This window comes from Cebus imitator, unplaced genomic scaffold, assembly GCF_001604975.1.
Source record: "Cebus imitator isolate Cc_AM_T3 unplaced genomic scaffold, Cebus_imitator-1.0 Scaffold334, whole genome shotgun sequence".
NCBI lineage: Eukaryota > Metazoa > Chordata > Mammalia > Primates > Cebidae > Cebus > Cebus imitator.
The window spans coordinates 2,422,835-2,433,642 of record NW_016107649.1 but is presented as its reverse complement, the minus strand read 5'-3'; the positions used below and the strand labels follow the sequence as shown (position 1 = coordinate 2,433,642).

General features: G+C 39.9%; 1 protein-coding gene across 2 annotated transcripts in view; it reads right to left on the bottom strand.

Annotated features, from left to right (window-relative positions):
- Positions 1–5,114, bottom strand: part of ADGRF2 (adhesion G protein-coupled receptor F2) — a 43,013-nt gene extending 37,899 nt beyond the window's left edge. For both annotated transcript variants that reach the window (XM_017505164.2, XM_037730156.1), the window contains exon 1: positions 4,811–5,114. The gene's annotated coding sequence lies outside the window, so the exon portion shown is untranslated. The remainder of the gene's footprint in view (positions 1–4,810) is intronic.
- Positions 5,115–10,808: the final 5,694 nt, after the last annotated feature.

Below are 10,808 nucleotides of genomic sequence, written 5' to 3'. Positions count from 1 at the left end.
ATCAAAAAAGACAGAAAAGGGCATTACATAATGGTAAAGGGATCAATGCAACAAGAAGAGCTAACTATCCTAAATATATATGCACTCAATACAGGAGCACCCAGATTCGTAAAGCAAGTTCTTAGGGACCTACGAAGAAACTTAGACTCCCACACAATAATAGTGAGAGTCTTTAACACTCCTCTGTCAATATTGGACAGATCAATGAGACAGAAAAGTAACAAGGATATTCAGGTCTTGAACTCAGTTCTGGACCAAGAGGACCTAACAGGCATCTACAGAATTCTCCAACCCAAATCAACAGAATAGGCATTATTCTCAGCACCACATCATACTTATTCTAAAACTGACCACAAAATTGGAAGTAAAACACTCCTCAGCAAATGCAAAAGAATGGAAATCATAACAAACAGTCTCTCAGACCACAGTGCAATCAAATTAGAACTCAGGGTTAAGAAACTCACTCAAAACTGCACAACTACATGGAAACTGAACAACCTGCTCCTGAATGACTACTGAGTAAATAACAAAATTAAGGCAGAAATAAATAAGTTCTTTGAAACCAATGAAAACAAAGACACAACATACCAGATCTCTGAGACACAGCCAAGATAGTGTTTAGAGGGAAATTTATAGCACTAAATGCCCAAAAGAGAAAGCAAGAAAGACCGAAAATCAACATTCTAATATCACAATTAAAAGGACTAGAGAAGCAAAAGCAAACAAATTCAAAAGCTAGCAGAAGACAAGAAATAACTAAGATCAGGGCAGAACTGAAGGAGATAGAGACAAGAAAGGCTCTCTAAAAAATCAATGAATCCAGGAGCTGGTGTTTTGAAAAGACCAACCAAAAATAGATAGACTGAAATTTCAGGCCACTATCCCTAATGAACATTGATGTGAAAATCCTCAATAAGATACTGGCAAACCAAATCCAGCTTATCCACCACCATCAAGTCAGCTTCATCCTTGGGATGCAAGGCTGGTTCAACATACCAAATCAATAAATGTAATCTCTCACGTAAACAGAACCAATGACAAAAACCACATGATTATCTCAATGGATGCAGAAAAGGCCTTCAATAAAATTCAACAGCCCTTCATGCTAAAAACTCTCAATAAACTAGGTATTGATGGAACATGTCTCAAAATAATAAGGGCTATTTATGGCAAACCCACAGCCAATATCCTAACGAATGAGCAAAAGCTAGAAGCATTCCCTTTGAAAACTGGCACAAGACAAGGATGCCCTCTCTCTCCACTCCTATTCAACATAGTACTGGAAGTTCTGGCCAGGGCAATCAGGCAAGGGAAAGAAATAAAGGTATTCAAATAGGAAGAGAGGAAGTCAAATTGTCTCTGTTTACAGATGACATGATTATATATTTAGAAAACCCATTCTCTCAAAGCTGATAAGCAAATTCAGCAAAGTCTCAGGATACAAAATCAGTGTGCCAAAATCACAAGCACTCCTATAAACCAATAACAGACAGAGAGCCAAATGATGAGTGAACTCCCATTAACAATTGCCACAAAGAGAATAAAATACCTAGGAATACAACTTACAAGGGATGTGAAGGACCTCTTCAAGGAGAACTACAAACTACTGCTAAAGGAAATAAAAGAGGACACAAACAAATGGAAAAACATTCCATGCTCATGGATAAAAAGAATCAATATCAGGAAAATGGCCATATTACCCAAAGTAATTTATAGATTCAATGCTATCCCCATCAAGCTACCATTGATTTTTTTACAGAATTAGAAAAAACTACCTTATATTTCATTTGAAACCAAAAAAGAGCCTGTATAGCCCAGACAATTCTAAGCAAAAAGAACAAAGCTGGAGGTATCACACTACCTGACTTCAAACTATACTACAAGATTACAGTAACCAAAAGAGCATGGTACTGGTACCAAAACAGATATATAGCCCAATGGAACAGAACAAAGGCCTCAAAAATAACATCTACAACCATCTGATCTTTGACAAACCTGACAAAAACAAGCAATGGGGAAAGGACTCCCTATTTAATAAATGGTGTTGGGAAAACTGGCTAGCCATAGGCAGAAAACTCAAACTGGATCCCTTCCTTATAACATATACAAAAATTAACTCCAGATGGATTAAAGACTTAAACATAAGGCCTAAAACCATAAAAACCCTAGAAGAAAACCTAGGCAGTACCATTCAGGACATAGGCATGGGCAAAGACTTCATTGACTAAAACACCAAAAGCAATGGCAACAAATGCCAAAATTGACAAATGGGACCTAATTAAACTGAAAAATGCACAGCAAAAGGAACTATCATCAGAGTGAACAAGCAACCTACAGAATAGGAGAAAATTTTTGCAATCTATCCATCTGACAAAGGGCTAATATCCAGAATCAACAAGGAACTCAATCAAATTTACAAGAAAAAAACAAACAATCCCATCAACAAGGGGGCAAAGAATATGAACAGACATTTCTCAAAAGAAGACATTTATGCAGCCCACAAACATGAAAAAAAGCTCATCATCACTGGTCATTAGAGAAATGTAAATCAAAACCATAATGAGATACCATCTCACGCCAGTTAGAATCATTATAAAGTCAGGAAACAACAGATGCTGGAGAGGATGTGGAGAAATATGAATGCTTTTACACTGTTGGTGGGAGTGTAAATTAGTTCAACCATTGTGGAAGACAGTGTGGTGACTCCTCAAGGATCTAGAACAAGAAATACCATTTGACCCAGCAATCCCATTACTGGGTATATACACAAAGGATTATGAATCATTCTACTATAAAGATAAATGTACATGTATGTTTATTGTGGCACTGTTCACAATCACAAAGACTTGGAACCAACCCAAATGCCCATCAATGATAAGCTGGATAAAGAAAATGTGGCACATATACACCATGGAATACTATGCAGCCATAAAAAAGGATGAGTTCATGTCCTTTGCAGGGACATGAATGAAGCTGGAAACCATCATTCTCAGCAAACTAACACAGGAACAGAAAACCAAATACCGCATGTTCTCACTCATAATTTGGAATTGAACAATGAGAACACATGGACACAGGGAGGGGAACATCACACACCAGGGCCTGTTGGGAGGTGGGTAGCTAGGGGAGGAATAGTATTAGGAGAAATACCTAATGTAGATTACGGGTTGATGGGTGTAGCAAACCACCATTGCATGTGTATACCTATGTAACAAACCTGCCTGTTCTGCACATGTATCTCAGAACTTAAATAATAATAAAATAAAATTTAAAAAATAAAAATAAAGAGTTCTCAGTTCCAGAGAGGATTAGTTAATTTCTTGAATTCATTCAGCAAGTAATCATTAATAATCTACTGTCTGCCAAGCACTATTCTAGGTCCTAAGGATACAGCAATAAATGAGTCAGCAGTCCCTGCTCGTAGTGAGCCCAGAATCTATATGAATAAGTAAAAATGCAGTAAGTCAGAAGGTAGTAAGCCCTACAGGAAGAAAGAAATAAATAAACCAGAGAAGGGGAACAGGAATATTGGAGGTTGAGAGAAAGGAGGTAGGAGTGTTGTGATTTTAAACAGGATAAGCTAAAACATGAAGAAGGTAATTAAGTAAACTATGCAGATAACTGGGGAAAGATAATTCCAGGCAGAAGAAACAGTCAATGCAAAGGTCTGAAGCCAGGAGCATACGTACAAGGAAAAGCAACAGACCTGTATTACTAGAGCACAGGGCATCGGGGACAGAAGGGAGGGGTTAGAGCAGAAGTAAATATCGGAGAAATGACTGCAGCCACAATGTGTAGGGCCTTATTAGAAAAAAAAAAAAAAGGAAGAAGAAGAAGAAAGAAGGAAAAACACACATTTTGTCAAATCCCAAAGGATAAACATTTTTTTTTTTTTTTTGAGATGGAGTCTCCCTCTGTTGCCCAGACTGGAGTGCAGTGGTGTGATCTTGGCTCACTGCAACCTCTACCTCCCTGGTTCAAGCAATTCCCCAGCCTCAGCCTCCTGAGTAGCTGGAATTACAGGTGCGCATCAACACGCCCGGCTGATTTTTTTGTATTTTTAATAGAGATGGGGTTTCACCACGTTGGCCAGACTAGTCTCGAACTCCTGACCTCAGGTAATCTGCCACCTCAGCCTCCCAAACTGCTGGGATTTCAGGCGTGAGCCACTGCGCCTGGCCAGGATAAACATTTTTAAGCAAAACTAAACTTTTAAAACTCACGTTCAACAGATACTGACAGAATCTTTCAGAAAAAAGAAAAGAATAAAGTATGAATTACACTCTTTTAAGAAATAGTATAAAAGACGGGGAGTGTAGCCATATCCCCGCAATACAAAGAATAACACAACGAAGACAATCTTCAGAACTGAGAGAAATCTCCTCAAAGTTTACTGTCCTCTTGAGAAAGTCTCATCTGAGAAGAAGAATGTGTAAGGCCAACAGTTTTCATTGCCGTAGGTTGGTCGTTGGTGCAGGACTTTTTGAGAAGGTATGAAAATATTCCTCAGTTTCAAGAAGGATTTGAGGCTAGTGACACTTTCATAATAAGCCAAAATTGTAGATAAAACATTACAAGGTCTGATGAGGGAAAATAATGATAAAAAAGTGCCTCAAAGTTAACAAATTTCTTATCACTGTGTATGTTTGCTTATTCACTGTATAAATTCACTGATAGACTACACATGTTACTAATTAAACCCCAAATTACCAAAGCCTCACAAATACAGACTCATAAGTGACTGCTCATCTCTAAAATTCCTCTCCAAAGAAAGTCACTGGAAGGAGAAGGAGGACCTGGAACTACTCACTGTGGCTGGCCAAAGTCACCGGCGAATTTGCCCCACACCCTGGCAGCTGCAGATGTGGGCATTAGTGGCTCTCCTCTGTCATATCTTGCTACAGATCAGCAGGCTGGGCTCTTGTACGTATGAGAGTCAGGTTAGCACCGAACGGCAGCTCCCCAGGCTGAAGCAGTCAGGCTGGGCGCTCTGTGCTCCCACAGGCAGTCAGCCCCATGTGCAGGGGTGCTGCAGCCTGACAGACAAGTCCTGCATGGGAGTAGCTCCTGCAGTGGGAGGGGCACAGCACTGGAGAATGGATGAGTCACACTAGGTGACAGACACAAACTCTCACAAAAAGCAAACGCTCCTGTCTTGGGCAAGGGATTCAAGACTGTGGTGGTAGCACAGGATGTATGATACATGGCTGTAGCTCCTTTGTTCTTACGAATCAGTCTGAGCCTAAAGATTTGGAAACCACAAGTGCCTATGCTTGGGGCTCTGGTACTGGCTGGCTGGCTTTCTGGTCACTAGGACTATGGTGGTATGGTTCCCAACTAGGATTGTGGTGGTGATGTTCCTATTGGTCCTCACCTGAGAGCGCAAGGTAGCATTATGATTCCTCACTTCCTTGTGGTCAGTGGGGCCATGTTAAGTAATTCTGCACGGTGACCAGCAATTCAGAATAATGGTTACTTCACCAGACTGGGTCCCTGAGTGACCATGATAAGCAGAGTTTCCTGCTAACACTTGATGACCATAGGAAAAGATTACTTCTTACTATTCTTAGTCCCTGAGAGTTGGGGGCTATTGGTCACCTCAGCATAACCTACCCTATACTGAATGATACAAGGACAAAGACTCTCACAAAGCAACATGGTCAGTGACATATCTTTTTAATCCCAGCATTCTCCCTTCCTCATTTTGTTTCCTTGGCTGGTCTTGATCTTCTAGGAAGTAACCAGGGACTGATGGGAAAGTCCCCAGCTGCTGTGAATACTATTTTTGTCTAATGGTGAATGCTATTTTTCTCTAATTCTAGGTTTGTGAATGCCCTGAGGGCTGAATACTCCTCTCTTAAAATCCACTCAAGTCTACTCCTCAGATGGGAAAATTATATCTTTTAAAAAATATAGGTTGGGCACAGTGCCTCATACCTGTAATCTCAGTACTTTGGGAGGCCGAGGCAGGAGGAATGCTTGAGGCTGGGAGTTTGAGACCAGCCTGGGAAACATAATGAGACCTTGTCTCTACCTAAAAAAAGAAAAAAAACATCAGCTCAGCATGGTTGTGCACACCTGTAGCCCCAGCCACTCAGGAGGCTGAGGTAGGAGGATTACTTGAGCTCGGAAGATTGAGGCTATAGTGAGTGGAGACTATGCCACTGCATTCCAATCAGCGTGACAGAATAAGACCCTGTCTTATTCTGTCATGCTGATTGGAATATATATATATATTCCAATATATATTTATATTATATGTTTATATATATTCCAATATATATTTATATTATATATTTATATATATTCCAATATATATATAAACATATATATTTATACATATTTATTTTCATATATATTTTTATTTATTTATTTATTTTTATTTATTTATATATATTATATATATTTATATATACTTATTTATGTATATATTTATTTATATATATTTATTTATGTATTTATTTATTTATTTATAAATATATTTATATATATACACATATATATGTATATATATGTAAATCTCTGTACATTTGCCTCAATTTTGCTGTAAACCTAAACTGCTCTAAAAAATAAAGCATATATAGCAGTTTAGGTTTACAACAAAATTGAAGCAAAAGTACAGAGATTTCCCAAATATCCCTACCCACCCCCTACACACACATACACAACTTCCCCCGCTATCAACTCTTGCAGTAGGTGATGCATTAACTACAACTGATGAACCTACACTAACACATCCTCATCAGTCACACTGTCAGTATATATATACAAAATGCCCAGTGTGCCATGCATCTGTGGATGTAACAATTTATATAAAATATGACCCCTAGCCTCCCAGAGCTCATACTTCTAGTTAGAAGAAGAAAACACAAAAATATGAAAAACATACAAGATCTTCTCTACTAATAGCTGAGGCAGTCAGTCCCAACAAGGGAGGAGTTGATGGAGGCTGGGCTGGTTGGGAACCACTTCATGGAGAATACAGGGACAGTCCAGGCGTTGAAGGACATGTCCGATTTACACTGATGAACAAAGTTTTGGCAGATGGAGAGACTGATTAATGGTTAATGGTTCACTTGTTCAGTAAACGTTTATTGAGCATCTACTAGAGATAAGGAATATAAAAAATGGAAGTGTTCTTGAAGATTGTCCAAGCCCAGCCCTACACACAGCACAAATGAGAAAACCAACCCAGCTATTATTTCCAGAACTGGGACTCCCAGCTTTTGAAAAGGCTGGGGTTTGTACTGGCCTAAACCAAATGAAGCAGGGCTCCTAGCCATGGCTCCAGCCTCATCCCCAGTCACTCTCTGACTCACACATCTTCCTCTGGTAATGCCTTAGTGACAGCTTTCACACATTGTTTCAAGCCTCCAAGCATTCACACCTGCTGTGTGTGCCCTGTGCCACATCCTTCCCACCTCTACTCTCTGGCTGACTCCTTGTACTCAGTCAGATTCAACCTAACTCTCTTCTTGCGTAAGTCTCCTCCAAAAGCCAGGGTGAAACTGAGTGCCTCTCGTTTTGCATACATCTGCCTTATCACTGATTTTGTAATGCTGGAATCCGTATCCTCCCCTCTGCAATCATCTCCACGAAGGCTGTGACCTGCCTTGTCCTGCTCATCTTGCTCCAGCCATACAAACTGGCTCACAACTATTTTTCCACTCTACTGGCCTTCGCTGTAGCCTGAAAGGCGTCTGCCCCTCTCCACCCAAAGCTTCACCTGGCTGACTCATTCTTGTCCTCAAGTGTCTCTTCCCCTGTCAGGCTTTCCTGGCCATCTGCTCTGGCCTGGTTTCTCCCTTTGCACCACCATGGGACGTGGTGCACAAGACTGGCACCACCTCATCATCTAGGTTTTAGTCCAAACGTCATCTCTTCAGGGAAGCATTCTCTGATGTGGCAACCATTATTTACCTACCCCAGTCTACACTGCCTTCTTCCTTGCCCAAAACTCAAGATTTGATGGCCCATGATTATTGTGAATGAATTGTGGCAATATAGGTCTTCTTTGTTGGTCACTAAACTACATGCAGGCAGGCCACTATTTCTATTCGATGAATTTCAGGGGGACGTTTACTAGGGGATGTGAAAGCTTCGAGAAAGAATCTTTCCCTAATAAGACGTCTACATTAAGGAGAAAAAATATTATCTTATCATCATTCTCGCACCCCTTTCCCCTTCTGGCTTTGGAAACAGAGGATGTAGTATCTGCAGCTATGGCAGTCATTCTGTAGCCACGAGGAACATGTCAATATTTTGCGAATGGGGGAACAGAGAGATGGAAAAAACTCTTGATCTTTGATGACATGACTGAATTACTGAATCCACCCTGGGATCAATAACCTCTGGGCAATTTTTAAATAAATAATTAATGCCCTTAGGGCTTAAGCCACTGTTAGGTTTTCTGTTACTGTGGCCAAAATAGCTTAATTTGGTAAGGCATAGCAACTCATGCCTGTAATCCCAGCACTTTGGGAGGCTGAGGCAGGTGGATCACCTGAGGTCAGGAGATCTGACATGGCAAAATCCCGTGTCTACAAAAAACACAAAAATTAGCTGGGCATGGTGGTGCATGCCTATAATCCCAGCTACTGGGGAGGCTGAGGCATAAGAGTCGCTTGAATCCAGGAGGTGGAGGTTGCAGTGAGCCGAGATCGTGCCACTGCACTCCAGCCTAGGCAGCAAGAGCGAAACTCCATCTCAAAGAAAAAAATTTATGTAGCTTCATCTATACTCTTAACATTCAACCTAAAGTAACACCCAGTCATTCTCCATAACGTTTCACTGTTTTCCTCAATCTGTCACTAGTCAAAAGTATCATGCTTAGTGGTGTGCTATTGGTCAATTTTCCTATCCCACTAGAAGGTAAGGACCATGGAGGTAGGGACTTTGTGATTTTGTCACTGCTCTGTTTCTGGCACCTGAAACAATGTCTGGCACTCAGTAGGAGTACAATAAATATGTTACATAAGTGATTGGACAAACAAATACCTCTGGAGTCAATTCTTTCTTGTCTGTGTTTTAAATCAGACTGTGGGCTCTTCAAGGTCAGAGAATTCAAACTATATATTTTCTCAAAATCTAACAGACTGCTTGGTACATAGCAGGTAATTATTAAATGTTCTATGAATAGACACACGTGTTCCATATCCTTTCTCCAATGGTCACCCAGGACATAACTCATGATCAGTCAATATTTGACAACTACTGGAAAAGGTGATTGATAAGGGAATTCTGAACTATTGCTTCATGAGTGTTAAACTTACAAGAGACATTTATGACATGGTCTTAACCTGGAAAAACATCTTAGACTAGCCATGCAAACCAAAATTCCGGATGAAACTCTTCTGGTAATGAAGAACTGATCTCCACAGGAGGCAGCTTTTCTAGTCACATCGCAACTGTATTTTTTCCTGAGTGGGCCAAAATATGTTATTGACAGCTATTGTCAACTTTCTAGTTCTCTCTCAAGTTTATTTGTCTTCTTTAAAATCTAGACCTGAAACAAATACCCTCTCCATGTCTGTACACAAGCAGCTGAACTTGGCAGGTATAAAATTACAGAACAAAGCCACCTACTACTTATGTCATTCACAGTAAGATGCCATTGATTATGATATGCCCATTGTTTTATGGGCCATAGAGAAAACAATGGTGGCAATTAAACTATGAAATAATCAGAGGAAACCAGTACTAAGAAACTATGGAACAGTGCTAGAATGCATCCCAAATTCTGAGGTTAAAAAATGTGCATCTGGGAATTGATAAAATATAACGTGGTAGTTTCACTTTAAAATAATAAATACAGAATTCCACACAGCTGGTCAACCCTGATATGATTCACTGGCAGGCTCGTTTTTCTGTGATCCTGTATGACTAATGACATTTATTGGCTTTCTTCAAATGGCTGATGTTACTCTTCCCCAGCCTCATTTAATATTTTATGGAGAAAATCGAAGCTACCAGATGAGGATTGTATCTTCTTCTCACCCGTAAACCCACGTCCCCATGCACTCTGGCCTTCTCCTTCTTTCCTATCATGTGAGAGGGAGTCTCTGTCATCCTGTCTAAATTAATCCCTCCACAGGAGCTCCATGCCTGTCTCCTCCAACGTTCTTAAGGACCACATTTCTTTAGATTTCCTTCCTATTTCCTGCACCACCAGTCTCTCTCTCTACTGTGGATAATGCTATTGACGTTCAAATATGCTCAAGTATCTTCCTCCCTCAGACAAAGCAAAGCAAAACAAAAGTCTCCCTTGTTTGTTTGTCCTCACTGACTGCCTCAAGTCCCTCTTCCTGGCTAAACTTCCCGAAAACTGTCTCCACTTCTCACCTTGTTGTTCTCACACTCTTCATGCCATTGAAACCAATTGTATAAAGGTCACCAATGTTCTCCATCTTAAGAATTCTATAATTAACTTTGGTCTCATTTTGCTTGACATCTCGGCAGCAATCAATTCAGTTAGCCATTTTTCTCTTTGTTGAAATACTTCCCATTTTAATTTCTATTTTTTAAATTGTGGTTTAAAAATTATGCAAAATTTACCCTCTTAATTATTTTGAAGTGTACTTCAGTAGCAGTACTGAGCAATTCCCCACTACCCCCTCCTCCCAGCCTCTGGCACCACCTTTCTACTTTCTGTTTCTGTGAATTTAACTACTTTAAATAACTCATGTTTGTAGAATCACACAGTATTTATCGTTTTGTGACTGGCTCATTTCACTTAGCATGATGTCCTCAATATTAACTCATATAGTGACGAATAACAAGATTTCCTTCTTTTTATGGCTGAATAATAT